At 41.5% G+C, this 15,828-nt stretch overlaps 1 protein-coding gene across 6 annotated transcripts in view; it reads right to left on the bottom strand.

Moving 5' to 3' along the window:
* Positions 1-15,828, bottom strand: part of BBX (BBX high mobility group box domain containing) — a 143,063-nt gene that overhangs the window by 91,235 nt on the left and 36,000 nt on the right. Inside the window, exon 1 of one of the 6 annotated variants that reach the window (XM_073614969.1) lies at positions 740-818. The exons of 4 other annotated variants lie outside the window; for them this stretch is intronic. The gene's annotated coding sequence lies outside the window, so the exon portion shown is untranslated. Of the gene's footprint in view, positions 1-680; positions 819-15,828 lie in introns of those variants that run through there. One more of the 6 variants, XM_073614968.1, reaches the window with a different exon arrangement.

The following is a 15,828-nucleotide window of genomic DNA, read 5'->3' as shown; positions in this document are numbered from 1 at the left end:
CATATTCTATAAAACGTTACTTAGGTCACAGTCCCTTCATTGTGCTTGTGTCAGTCATTCATGAATCCTATATGTGAATCCAACCCACGCAAAGCTTAGCAATAGTCTGCAATCCTCATACATACATACACACACACACACATATATACACATATATATATATATATATATATATATATATATATATATATATATATATATATATATATATATAAAAACACACACATATACACATCATTTTACTTCTTATCAAAATCACAGCTTTGCTTCTTATCAAAATAACAGCTTGTCATTGTTCACAAGTACAGTCTCCATCGCCAGACGACTATTGAAATAATACAAACAGTGTCAGTAGATCTGTATGCATAGCCAATAAGACAACCGATCTTATAGTTTCAGTAAGGCAATGAAAATGTGAAACCGACCATTATTTCTGTATATAAGGCCACTCTTGGTGCCAGATGGCTGCTGCAGACATCATAGACAACAACTTCCTGCAAGATAAAGTTCTCCCTCTTCAAGCTATGTACCCCACAGTTACACAGTGCAGGGTTTAGTGCGGCAGCATATATAAAACAATGCAACGAGACGAGATATGACTTCAGCCTCACATGCACAGATTCAGCTATCTCCATACTCATCCACACAGTACACAGCCATAAGAATCCACATTTCCTCACCGTGACATATTTACTTCCCTTTGACTCGTAAATCGTCCATATGCAGGCAAGTTACTTACACTTGGTAAACACTAAGGATTAAAACATACAGAAATTGCAGGGATGCCAGTCCTGGCCCTTTACTATGCTATACTTTCAAGTTTCTCTTTCAGCTTCAATAGAAAGAAGAGAAAAAAAAAAAAATATGCTTCTGCCTGGAAAACACAACTAGCATGTCATAGCACCATCTGCTGGCCCCAATAAGTAAAACAACGGCTGTGCATTCACTAGTTGAATTCATTTTCTATGGGATGACATATGCCCTCAAGCCATTTGAATACACAGAGATAAAAAGCACACCTTAGCAGGATTATAGGACATAATTTAGAAGTATATCTAACTAGTTACACTCCATTGGAATAGTGTACAGGAAAAACAACATTTAGCTTACATTAGAACAATGCAACCGGTCAGTTTAATCAGAATGCAATAAAAAGTAAAACAAGTAAACCTTCAAATGTCACTAATTCCTTTAACCACTTGCCGACTGCCGCACGCCGATGTACGTCCAAACTTTGCCGGCGGATATCGTTATGGCAGCAGCTAGCTGCCATAACCCCGGTATCCCGTTTTCGTGCGGCGGTCGGCTTTCTGATAAAAGTGGTCCCTGCAGCGGATTCGCCGCGAGATCACTTTTATCGGTGACGGGAGAGGCTCCCCCCCACCGCGATCCGGTGCCCTCAGCCACTTACCGGAGCTGTCGGTAGCGGCGGAGGAGATCGCGTCTGTCCTATAGCTGTGCCTGGAGACGAGTGAGGCTAAGATGGCGCCCACTCATCTCCATGACACTGCTGGGCGGAAGCGACGTCAAAACGTCTCTTCCGCCCATGCCTCTTAAAGGCATATTTTTTTCAATGACTTTTTTTTTTTTTTTTTTTAATTGCATTTTAGTGTAAATATGAGATCTGGGGTCTTATTTAAGAGGATCTCATATTTAAGAGGTCCTGTCATGCTTTTTTCTATTACAAGGGATGTTTACATTCCTTGTAATAGGAATAAAAGTGACTTTTTTTTTTTTTTTTAAAACAGTGTAAAAATAAAATAAAATCATGTAAAATAAATAATAAATTTTTTTTTTTTTTTTAAAAACCCCCCCGTCCCAACGAGCTCATTCGCAGAAGCAAACGCATACACGAGTACCACCCGTATATGAACACATGTGAGGTATCGCCATGACCGGTAGAGCGAGAGCAATAATTCTAGCCCTAGACCTCCTCTGTAACGCAAAACATGCAACCTGTAGAATTTTTTAAACGTCGCCTATGGAGATTTTTGAGGGTAAAAGTTTGAAGTCATTCCATGAGCGGGCGCTCGTGTTGGGTATCAATTTACTTGGCGTAACATTATATTTCACAATATAAAAAAATTGGGCTAACTTTACTGTTGTCTTATTTTTTTTATTCAAAAAAGTGAATTTTTTCCAAAAAAGTGCGCTTATAAGACCGCTGCGCAAATATGGTTAAAAAAAAAGTATTGCAATGACCACCATTTTATTCTCTAGGGTGTTAGAACCCCCAAACATTATATATGTTTTTTTTCTAAGTAATTTTCTAGCAAAAAAAACTGTTTTAAACACGTAAACACCTAAAATCAAAAAAGAGGCTGGTCCTTAAGTGGTTAATCTACTTGCTGTCACTGAAACCTGGCTTCACAAATCTGACACCCCTTTCTCCTGCTTCCCTCTCCCAGGGTGGCCTTTACTGGACTCACTCCCCTAGGCCTAATGGACGCAATGAAGGTGGAGTGGGATTCCTCCTATCCCCCCAGAGCACCTTCCAGGTTATTAACTCTCCTCCCTCTCACCATTTGAAGCTCACTGTATTCGTCTATTCTCTCCAACTTCCCTAAGAATTGCTGTGATCTACCGGGCCCCTGGACCATTATCAACTTTCCTTGATGAGTTTTCTGCCTGGTTACCCTACTTTCTCTCTTCGGAAATTCCCACAATCCTTCTCGGTGATTTCAACATCCCTGCTAATACAAACACTTCTGCTACTCCTAAACTTCTTAATCTAACCTCTTCATTTGACCTGAAGCAATGGGTACAGGCTTCCACTCACACTGATGGCAACACCCTTGACCTTGTATTCTCCTACCTAGGCACTGACTCTCACCTTATTAGTTTCTCTCTCCCTCTGTCTTCCACCACCTTTCCCTCCAATCACCTAACCATCACCCACAGAAACTTTCGCAACTTCAACTCTTCTCTCCTCTATTCTGCTACTGACCACCTCTATGACAAAATCTCTCCCCTGTCCTGCCCTAACCAAGCCACTTCCATCTACAATAAATCCCTGTCCTTCACCCTGGACAAGCTCGCTCCCCTCACTACACGCAGAATCAGGCCTCGACCCCTACAACCCTGGCAAACAAATGACACTAAAATTCTCAAACTTATTTGCGCTCTTGAGCGTCTGTGGCACAAGACTAAGTCTCTCAAAGACTTCAACCAATACAAATCTGCCCTCCAAATATACTATTCCTCCACACTGCCAAGCAGACCTATTTTACAACTCTTATTAACACCTTATCATTCAGTCCCTGTAAACTCTTCTCTACCTTCAACTCTCTACTTCGTCCTCCAACGCCTCCACCCAGGAGATTGCTATTCACTTCAAAAACAAGATTGATACAATCCGTGATGAAAATCGCCACTCTACAGATATCTCCCCCAGTTAAGACCCCATGTCAACAGGTACAACTGACACTCCACTTATTCAAATCTGCAACTACAGACGAAGTTGCTAAACTCCTTTCTAACGCTCACCTAACCACCTGTCCCCTGGACCCTATTCCCTCTGACTCTATCCTACACTCTCTAACCAACATCTTCAATCTCTCCCTCACCTCTGGCATTTTCCCCAATGCTCTAAAACATGCACTGGTCACCCCCATACTTAAAAAGCCGTCCTAGAACCCTACCAATCTTAACAACCTACGCACTTCCTTGCTCCCCTTTTCCTCTAAACTCCTTGAACGCCTGGTTTACAACCAACTGAGTGACCACCTCATTAAGAATAACTTTCTTGATCCCCTTCAATCTCGCCCTCAACACTCCACAGAAACTGCTGTTTTAAAACTCACAAATGACCTACTAACTGCAAAAACGAATGGACACTATTCTGTACTCCTACTTCTGAACCTTTCAGCTGCCTCTGACACGGTTGACCACCCCCTCCTCCTCAAAAAAGCACTCCTCTTCCCTTCTCCGTCGGGGTCCCCCAAGGTTCTGTTCTTGGGCCTCTTTTATTTTCAATCTACACCTCTTCCCTGGGTCAGCTAATAGCCTCTCACGGCTTTCAATATCATTTCTACGCTGACGACACACAAATCTATCTCTCCACCCCTCATCAACTCACTCCATCAGTCTCCAAACGCAACTTACTAACAGACATATCCGTATGGATGTCACACCACTTCCTTAAATTTAACTTGTCCAAAACCGAGCTTATAATATTTCCTCTCCCACGTGCCTCTTCCCCTGACTTCTTTGTCAAGAGCAATGGCACAACCATCCACCCATCCCCACATGTCAGTGTGCTAGGTGTTATCCTGGACTCTGAACTCTTTCGGCCCCACGTCCAATCGCTTTTCAAAGCTTGCCGCCTCAAACTCAGCAACATCTCTAAACTACGTCCCATTCTAATCAATGAAACATCAAAGCTCCTAATTCACTCCCTGGTTATCTCTCGCCTTGACTACTGCAACTGCCTCCTCATTGGCTTACCTTTAAACAGACTATTCCCCCCTTCAGTCCATCATGAATGCTGCTGCCAGACTCATCCACCTTACAAACCGCTCAGTGTCTGCTACCCCCCTCTGCCAATCCCTCCATTGGCTGCCACTCGCCCAACGAATTTAATTCAAAATACTAACAATAAGTTACAAAGCCATCCACAACTCTGCCCCCAGCTACATCACTAGCCTAGTCTCAAAATACTAACCTAATCGCCCTCTTCATTGCTCCCAGGACCTCCTGCTCTCCAGCTCCCTCATCACCTCCTCCCATTTCCGCCTCCAGGACTTCTCCCGAGCCTCACTCAACCTCTGGAATTTGCTACCTCAATCTGTCAGAAGGTCTCCAAATTTACCCACTTTTGGGCGATCCCTGAAAACCTCCCTCCTCAGAGAAGCCTATCCTGCCTCCATATAACAACTGCACTATTTTCTCCATTAGCTCATCCCCCACAGCTATTACCCTTTTGTATAACAAGACCCTCCCTCCTAGATTGTAAGCTCTAACGAGCAGGGCTCTGATTTCCCCCCTGTATTGAATTGTATTGTAATTGTACTGTCTGCCCTAATGTTGTAAAGCACTGCATAAACTGTCGGCACTAAATAAATCCTAAATAATAACAATAATAAGGCTGAAAATAAGTCAAATTACACTGAACCATTCACTATAGCTGTTACTTGAATGGATCTCACACGTTCCAGGTCATTCACTGTGCCAGATGAACACTACTAGTGTATTTGAATGTCAGGATATAAAACATATGAGCGGATTAAATTTATTGGTAAATTTGTGAACCTCAGAACAAATCCAGGTAAGTCTTAATGTACATGGGACGTTTTAAAACCTCTCCTAATTATTTTACTTGACGGATAGTAACCAATGTTTAAAAACTTCAGTTTTGGCGTGTTTGCATGCCACGTTTGCGTTTTGTTTCAAATAGTCAAAAATGTATCTCCATAAAAAACGCCTGTAACTGAAATGCGGCTAAACGCAAGTTACGGCGTTTACAAGCTGTTACTGGCATTTGGCGTTTCAAACGCCTCTGAACATCCGTCCTGAACGCATTTTTTTGCTTTCCAAAAAATGCCTCTAAACTCAACTGCCTAGAACTGACTATAAAGGAACCTGTGTACATGTACTGATAAGATAACAGAGGAGAGTTCAGGAGCGGTTGAAAAAAAAAATGCCCAACTGCTCCTAAACGTCAGTTTACCAGCAGCAGTGTACATGAGGCCTTACAAGTGAAGCAACACAGTGCCGCATTGATAAAAATCCAGAAAAAACTCCTATTGTGCAAAAAAAGCAAAAAGCTCACTTACTCAACTTTCCGCTTTTTCAGCCAAATTTATTTGTTACATATTCCCGGATATGTTGATGGTTACCTTTTTAAATGCTTTTTACTTGCTTAAAACGCCTTATATGCTCTCCCTGCTTTTTAATGTTTAGGAAGGAGCTGTGGAGTAATGTTTAACCACTTGCCTACTGGGAATTTTTACCCCCTTCCTGCCCAGGCCAATTTTCAGCTTTCAGCGCTGTCGCACTTTAAAATGACTTCTTTCTTCAGCTTTCTTTTTATGATAATTTAATCACCATTGGGTTTTTTGGGGGGTTTTTTTAGAAAAAAATTAGTTTTAGTTTCTGTTATAACATTTTGTAAATAAGTAATTCATTTCTTTATCAGTGGGCAAACCTACAAAATCAGCAGGGGATAAAATACTTTTTTCACCTCGCTGTGTTGTACAAAACAGTCCAGTCTGGCACAGACTGTCTGTGTCAAGTTAATGTCTGACAGTGGTTACACCTCATCTTGGATTGCATACCAGCCAGAGAACTGACCATCACCAAAACCCAAAGACCAACAATGACAAAAGCCAAAAAGTGCCCATTACGACAAAAGCAGTGCTTTACCGCCATTTTTCTAGAGTTTTCGGGGCGCTTTTAATCCCTGCTAGCGGCCGAAAAAGGGTTAAAATGACACGCAAGGTGCCGCTTGGCCAGAGCTGCCCATTCATTTCAATGGGCAGGAGCGGTTTAGGAGCAGCGCTCCTTCACAGCTCCAAAGATGCAGCTTGCAGGAGTTTTTTTTAACGTTCTGCCAGCGCATTGCCTCAGTGTGAAAGCACTCGGGCTCTCACACTGAGACTGCAGGGGAGCCGTTTTTCAGGCGCTATTTTTAGCCCAAAAGCCCCTGAAAAATGCCTCAGTGTGAAAGGGGTCTTAGAGAATATAGAAAGTCTACAGTTTTCATGCATACAGAACAGACTGGACTTCTAGTGAGAGAAGATCAGCAAGACACAACACTGTACAGTACAGCATAGCAAGGAACAGAATCTGCATATATAATGAGCAAATATGGCCTCCCCCATGTGCATGCATAATCACCAAAGCAGAAACAAGCTATGGAAGACATTAACATACACTGATAAGGCTGTTTACATTAAAACAGATTACTTTCACTTGCATATATTAAAAACATTAGGGGCCGGTACACACTGTCCACACTCTAAAATGGTTTAGAGTGGATGTAAACCCGAATTTTTTTTTTCATATATCATACTGTAGAGTATAAGATTTCCTACCATTTGAGCCCAGTCTTGCCACACAGAGTTAATCCATCTCTGAGCAATCCTCTTTTATTGTTCAGTGAGATAAATCTTGACAAACTGAGAAAAACTTTGACAGGTGATTTACATATCTTGTGCACTAGCCTAAGAGACATGCATTGTTTTTTAATTCCCACCCCCACTCCTTTCTTCAGCAGCTCTGCAAGGATTGGCTGTTCCACACCTCACCATGATTTGGCATTCTGAAGTCATGTGGTTACTTTCCTGTCTTCTCACTGGATGTTAGAGATCATAGCAGAAGTTCAGTGTTAGAAATACACAGGAGAAAATGCATATTGACAAGGGGAGTGTAGAGGTGGGCGGGGAGTCTACTGACATCACGTCTCCACCCACCGAGCTCCAGACAACAGACCCACCCACAGAATATGCAGTTTTTCGGCTCTCATAAGAGACAGAGGGGAGACATTTGACAGGTAAAGATACATGCAGGAGGCATGTATATCCTTATAGATAACCCCTATGGCAGTAGTTTAGAAAGGATGACATTGGGTTTACATCCACTTTAAGTATGTGGGCAGCTCTCCATTTTGGCTACAGTCAGTCGGTGGTAGGGGGCGGTGTGATGCTTCAGCGCATTACACAGTCGTCCCCCCCTCCCCCTTTTTGCAAACCTTTTTTTTAAAGTGCACAAAGTGACACTTAATGCATGTGGTGCCTTTCTGTGCCACACTTCCACAGATTTCTGTGTGTTTTAGCTTTGACTTGCGTTCATCCACTGTGGTAAAATGCAGCTCACTGCAGTATGTGTAAATAGGGCCTATGAGGTCTAAAATTCATCTTTAACTCATCTTTTTAATTAAAATCCCCTTTACTTACATAGGGTTGTTACCCAAGTATCATAACTTGAATTAGAGTAGTGACCATCATTTATAGCCATTTGCTTACCAACATACACATATTAACACCATGCCCAATATTTTAAATAAATTTAATGTCTGAACCAATTGCTATGAATTATGGTTACCACGCTGTGTCATTCAAGTTAGAATACTGTGGAAACAACCCTGTGTAAGGACTGATCCACACTGATGTGATTCAATGGACATAACATTGCTTCCAATGGTGCCCATTCACATCAATGCAGAGTGTCTGCAATACGACTTTGCATAAGGGTCCTGTGCTACTTTGGTGCGATGCAGTGCGATTTTGTGGTCCATAAACTTCAATGGAAAAGCATCAAAATGCAATTCTTGATGCAATTGTGTGTGCGATTTGTGCTGGCTTTCAGGAGCCAGCACCTGCTGGCATCCTATCAACCAGTGACTCATCCCTGCTGTGAGTAGCAGGGATGAGTCAGGGGTTATTAAGGAGCTGGCGTCCTAACAAGATAAGTTATCCCTGCTGTCAGTAGGGGATTTCCCCACTGACAGCAGAATGAAAATAAAAAACAGCATAGGTCGCCCCCCCCCCAAATCCATACCAGGCCCTGTCAGGATCCCACACCACATAAATAAATTACATGGGTTCCCCCCCCCCCCCAAATCCATACCAACCTGAAGGGCCTGGTATGGATTTTGAGGAGGACCCCATGCATTTCTTTGCTTTGGTGTGGAGGGCCCACCTTAGGGCGACATAGGGGACAGAGTTACTATGTACCCGTACTCATTCACATGAGGGGGGGGGCAGGATCTGGGGGCCCCCCCTTGTTAAAGGAAGATACCCTCCACCCCAAAACCACCGGGCTGTGGGGAAGAGACCATTGTCCTCATCAACATGGGAACAAGGTGCGAGGGGACCCTCTCCCAGCAAAGTACCCCCCTCCATGTTGGAGTGTGGCCTGGTATGGTTCAAGAAGGGAGGGGGGGGGGGTTTGGAGGTGCTCGCTCATCCCACCCCCACCACCTTTTTCTTGGCTTGCTAGGCTGCATGCTCAGAGAAGAATATGATATGAATTTTGAGGGAGATACCATGCCATTTTTCTTCTTTTTTTAGTATGGGGTTCCCTTTAAAATCCATACCAGACTGAAGGGCCTGGTATGGAATTTGGGGGGGAAATGCACAAATAGTTTTCCTGGCTCTTTTGTTTACATTAAGCTGTCGGGGAATCCGCTCCCTCATAATCTGCGAGTGCCGGCTCCTTAACTAATCATGACTCCTCCATTCTGCTCACAAATGAATTCACTGAACCTGCACTGCACCTGGATCGCATGTGAATCGCACTGAAATGCACAGCGCAATCCTGTGCAATTCATGGTGTGAACCAGCCCTAAGTTTAGGCTGCGTTCACACCTGAACAGAGTTTTTTTCTGGCATAATTATTTATTTTTTTAAGGTTTTTGCAGCATTTTTTGTCTTAATCAAAAGAAAGCCCCCGGAGCAGTTCAAACAGGCTAAAAATGCCTAAAAAAAAATTGTGAAAACGCTAGATTCAGGTGTTCCCATTTAAGTAAATGAGGCCAAAAACACCCAAATTTCTGCCTCAAAAGTAGCTTTTGAAGCATCGGGCATCGAGCCCCAGGTGTCGGAGTGCTCATTGGTGAAAAACCACCACTGGAATACATGAGATTTTAGATGTTAAGTGTTTTGAAACTTCAAGCTACAAAATGCTCAGGTGTGAATGGCGACACTACCAACAGCAAAAAGGCAAAGTTTGCTAGACATTTTACAGTTACATGGATCACTTTAAAACAAGCAAACTATTGAAAGAGTGGTTCTATCAGAAAGGGGAGTGGACCGATTTGCTTTATTATGTAAGAGAGAGGGGTTTTAGATTTTTTTTATATACTGTACTAGATTTCCACAAAGATTTTACTTTGAGTGGGAGGTTTGTCTTTTATAATCGTATTTCCAACATTTCGATTTTTTGTTGTTCTATATAGATATGGAACAGCAGTTGCCTCATGTTTTAAATAGATGAAGGCCACATTCACATGGCCGTAAAAAAAAAAAAAAAAAAAAAATGAATTTCCTATTTAAGTATTTTTATTTACAAATATGAATGCAGCTGCGTTGTTTTCAATTGAGACATTCAAACAGGTGCATAAACATGCACTGCATTGAGATACATAACACAGGGAATACAAAAATTTGTGTCTGAAGACATGCGTATGCACATATGCCACTGAAAAAAAAAAAAAAAAAAACAAACAACAGGAAAAGGAACAAAAAACAACAGGACCATGTTTACACACTCTATTTACTGATCATTATGCAATAAATTTTGTTACGGCCATGAAAATGGGGCCTTATGGTAATTAGAATTTGAGTTGTTTAGTTTTTAGTTGTAAATGATTTAATATGATTAAATGATTGTAGTTTAGGGAGAGGAGGATTAGACCCCTTTCACACTGGAGGCGTTTTTCAGGCGCTACAGCGCTAAAAATAGCGCCTGCATAGCGCCTGAAAAAAGCCTCAGCTGCAAACCCAGTGCAAAAGCCCAAGTACTTTCACACTGGGGCGCTGCGCTGGCAGGGCGTCACAAAAAGTCCTGCCAGCAGCTTCTTTGCAGCAGTGTAGAAGCGGTGAATACACCGCTCCTCCACAACTCCTGCCCAATGAAAACAATGGGGCAGCGCCATGATACCCCCGGCAAAGCGCTGCTGCTGGGAGGTTAAAACTGCACCGCTAGCGGCTGAATGGCGCTGCTAAAACGCCAGTTTTTAGCACTGCTTTACCGCTGACGCCTGGGGCGGCTTAGTGTGAAAGGGGTCTTAGGAAGAAGTAGAATTTTGGACCTGGAGTAGAAAATGCTAAACACCTGAACTATATGGATAACGTTCGGAGATACAAACTATTCCAGTACATTACAAGACTGCTGAATATGGAGAGTGTAAATGGCAAATGTCCACAGTCAAAACTAGGTTAGAACTCCTGGATAATAAAAATATCAATAATATTAAAAACAACTATCTATGCTATCCTGCCCTCCCACTTTTTCTCCCTAAGTTTTTTCTAGAATCATATGACATATCATGAAAAATAGTATGAGCTTAAGATGTATTTATTGAATAAAGATCAGACACATTTAATCATACTGTTCAAGGTTTATTGGTGCCCGATTCTGCTTTTACATCGTAGCTGAAAGGTTAATTGAGTATTAGGAAGGTCTGATTACTAAACACCAGGGGTACCTGGGGGATAAAAATCCATCTTACGTACATTAAAAACTGTATTTCAATTTTTGCAACCCAATTGAGAGAACGCCTACTTTATAATTGTCATGTTTCCATTCGTATAGCATAAATTGTGGTTTCCATTTTACAAGCACTGACGATTCAGGACTCGTTCACTCCAGATGCAGTCAAGTGCATTTTTAGTCTGCATCAAAAATGCATAGACACTGTTTAACATGGATTCCTATGGTCCTAGTTCACACCAGTAGAACATGTTACATTTTTTCTGTATGGAATCCATCTGGAACGCAGGAAAACTCATCAAAAAAGCAAAGGAGTGCAAATGTTCTTAATTGAGATGAAGAACAATAAAAGACAAAAATGGATAAAAAACACACATCCGAGACGCAAAAACTATGGTGTGAACAGTTCCCAAGTTTTCCCTTAGTTTCTACTTAGTTCTCCATTTCTAGGGGGCTCGGGAGTTGTGTTTTCTGTAATTAAAAAATATGTGAACGCTTACCTTGTAAAACAACCCATTCAGTTTAAAAAAAAATGTAAGACAAAAGATTGTATTAAAAAAAAAATTATCACTACCTCAGCTGCATAAGAGACTTGGGTGTACATTTATTAAACTGAGAAGTTTTCTCTCAGTTCAGTTCTCGTCAGTTCTCAGAGGAAAACAATCTCCTCTGCACCCGGTTTATGAAGCCGAGACCCTCTGTTCTCAGAGGGAGAACAAGAAGAGAAGTTTTTCCTCTGAAAACGGCTGAGATATGAGTAAAAGGGGGTGGGCCTCCTGTAATCTTGTGAGATATATTATAAAATTACAGTGCAGCCGAGTTTCAAAAATGAAACCAAAGTTAAAATGAACACGTAATTACATGAAAATAAGCTTTATGCACCGTGTGTAGATAACATAGGGTGATGCGCAGTATTTCCGACACACATAGCATTTTGCTTTTAGGCCAAAAAGTTCAATTTTGGTCTCATCTGACCAGAGCACCTTCTTCCACACGTTTGCTGTGTCCCCCACATGGCTTCTCGCAACAATTATGCGCCACTTTGTGTTGGTCTATCACATAAAATCCCCAAAAAATATATTTACATTTTTGGTTGTAACATTACAAAAAATGTGGAAAATTTCAAGGGGTGTGAATACTTTTTCAAGGCACTGTGTGTGTGTATATATAAACAAACACACACACACACATACATAGTATCTCACAAAAGTGAGTACGCCCCTCACATTTTTGTAAATATTTTATTATATCTTTTCATGTGACAACACCACTGAAGAAATGACACTTTGCTACAATGTAAAGTAGTGAGTGTACAGCTTGTATAACAGTGTAAATTTGTTGTCCCCTCAAAATAACTTAACACAGTCATTAATGTCTAAACAAAAGTGAGTAAACACCCTAAGTGAAATTGTCCAAATTGGGCCCAAAATGTCAATATTTTCTGTGGCCACCATTATTTTCCAGTACTGCCTTAACCCTCTTGGGCATGGAGATAACCAGAGCTTCACAGGTTGCTACTGGAGTCCTCTTACACTCCTCCATGATGACATCACTGAGCTGGTGGATGTTAGAGACTTTGTGCTCCTCCACCTTCCATTTGAGGATGCCCCACAGATACTCAATAGGGTTTAGGTCTGGAGACATGCTTGGCCAGTCCATCACCTTTACCCTCAGCTTCTTTAGCAAGGCAGTGGTCATCTTGGAGGTGTGTCTGGGGTCGTTATGTTGGAATACTGCTCCGAAGGGAGGGGATCATGCTCTGCTTCAGTATGTCACAGTACATGTTGGCATTCGTGGTTCCCTCAATGACCTGTAGCTCCCCAGTGCACTCATGCAGCCCCAGACCATGACACTCCCACCACCATGCTTAACTGTGGGCAAGACACACTTGTCTTTGTACTCCTCACCTGGTTGCCGTCACACTTGACACCATCTGAACCAAATAAGTTTATCTTGGTCTCATCAGACCACAGAACATGGTTCCAGTAATCCATGTCCTTAGTCTGCTTGTCTTCAGCAAAATGTTTGCAGGCTTTCTTGTGCCTCATCTTTAGAAGGGGCTTCCTTCTGGGATGACAGCCATGCAGACCAATTTAATGCAGTGTGCGTCGTATGGTCTGAGCACTGACAGACTGACCCCCCACCCCTTCAACCTCTGCAGCAATGCTGGCAGCACTCATACGTCTATTTCCCAAAGACAACCTCTGGATAGGATGCTGAGCACATGCACTCAACTACTTTGGTCGACCATGGCGAGGCCTGTTCTGAGTGGAACCTGTCATTTTAAACTGCTGTATGGTCTTGGCCACCATGCTGCAGCTCAGTTTCAGGGTCTTGGCAATCTTCTTATAGCCTAGGCCATCTTTATGTAGAGCAAAAATTCTTTTTTTCAGATCCTCAGAGAGTTCTTTGCCATGAGGTGCCATGTTGAACTTCCAGTGACCAGTATGAGAGAAAGCGATAACACCAAAATTTAACACACCTGCTCCTCATTCACACCTGAGACCTTGTAACACCAACAAGTCACAAGACACCGGGGAGGAAAAATGGCTAATTGGACCCAATTTGGACATTTACTCACTTTTGGTGCCAGCGGTTTAGACATTAATAGATGTGTATTGAGTTATTTAGTGTGTGTGTGTGTGTGTGTGTGTGTGTGTGTGTGTGTGTGTGTGTGTATATGTGTGTATATATATATATATATATATATATATATATATATATATATATATATATATATATATATATATATATATATACACACATACACATATACATACATACACACACACAGTTATGTGAAAAAGTATTTGCCCCTTTCTGATTTTTTTTTCATATTTGTCACACTTAAATGACTCAGGTCATCAAACAAATTTTATTAATAAACAAAGATAACCCGAGTAAATACAAAATGCAGTTTTTAAATGATAGTTTCATTTATTAATGCAAAAAAAGCTGCCCAAACCTGCCTGGCTTTATGTGAAAAAGTAATTGCCCCCTAAACCTAATAACCACCCTTGGCAGCAACAACTGCAATCAAGCATTTGCGATAACTGGAAATGAGTCTTTCACATTTCTGTGGAGCAATTTTGGCCCACTCTTCTTTGCAGAATTATTTTATATCAGCCACATTGGAGGGTTTTCCAGCATGAACGGCCTGTGTTAAGGTCATGATACAGCATCTCAATTGGAGTCCAGGCTTTCACTAGGCCACTCCAAAACCTAAATTTTGCTTTGTTTGAACCATTTGGAGGTGGACTTGCTGTTGTGTTTCGGTTAATTGTCTTGCTGCATAACCCAAGTGCATTTGAGCTTGAGGTCAAAAACTCATGGCCGGACATTCTCCATTAGGATTTTCTGGTAGACTTTTAGAATTCATGGTTCCATCAATTATGGTAAGTTGTCCAAGTCCTGAAGCTGCAAAGCAGCCCCAGACCTTCACGCTACCACCACGTCTGACTGTTGCTATGATGTTCTTGTTATGAAATGCTGTATTAGTTTTATGCCAGATGTAACGGGGGGAAAACACCTTCCAAAAAGTACAATTTTTGTCTGATCAGTCCACAGAATATTTGCCTAAAAGCCTTGGGGATAATTAAGATTTTTTGGTAAATTTGAGATGAGCATTTGTGTTCTTTTTGTTTAGCAGTGGGTTTGGCCTTGGAACTCTCCCATGGATGCCATTTTTGCCCAGTCTCTTTCTTATCGTTGAATCATGAACACTGATCTTACCTGAGGCAACCTGAGGCAAGTAAGGCCTGCAGTTCTTTATATGTTGTTCTGGGTTCTTTTGTGACCTCCTGGAGTCGTCGTCATGCTCTTGTAGTAATTTTTGTAGGCTGGCCACTCCTGGGAACATTTGTGTATAATGGCTCTCCCCGTGGTTAACTGGAGTTCCAAAGCCTTAGAAATGGCTTTTAAACCCTTCCTAGACCGATACATGTACATTATTTTGTTTCTAATCTGTTCTTGAATTTTTTTTAAATTGTGGCATGATGTGTGGCTTTTCATTAGCTTTTAGTGTGCTTCACTTTGTCTGACAGCTTCTATTTATGTGATTTCTTGATTCAACAGGTCTGGCAGTAATCAGGCCTGGGTGAGGCAAGAGAAATCTAACTCAGCTTTCCAAAAAATTGTTAATCACAGTTCATTCATGATTCAGCATGGCAGGGGGTAATTACTTTTTCACATAAGGTCAGGCAGGTTTGAACAGCTTTTTTCTCTTAATAAATTAAATAATAATTTAAAAACTGCATCTTGGATTTACTTGGGTTATCTTTGTGTAATATTAAAATTAGTTTGATGCTCTGAATCATTTAAGTGTGAGAAATATGAAAGGAAAGAAAAAAATCAGGAAGGGGCAAATACTTTTTCACAGCACTAATATATAACATATGTGCATACATACACACACACACACACACACACACACAGTTATGCTCATAAGTTTACATACCCTGGCAGAATTTATGCTTTCTTGGCCATCTTTTAGAGAATATGAATGATAACACAAAAACCTTTCACTCATGTAATAAATGGCTACAGCCAAACACTGACCATATCAACTGTGTTTACTCTTTTTAAATCATAATGGCTACAGAAACTAACCAAATGACCCTGTCCAAAAGTTTACATACCCTGGTGATTTTGGCCTGATAACATGCACGCAAGTTG

This window comes from Aquarana catesbeiana, linkage group LG02, assembly GCF_042186555.1.
Source record: "Aquarana catesbeiana isolate 2022-GZ linkage group LG02, ASM4218655v1, whole genome shotgun sequence".
NCBI lineage: Eukaryota > Metazoa > Chordata > Amphibia > Anura > Ranidae > Aquarana > Aquarana catesbeiana.
The sequence above is the reverse complement of the archived record's forward strand: the minus strand, read 5'-3'. Positions and strand labels throughout refer to the sequence as shown.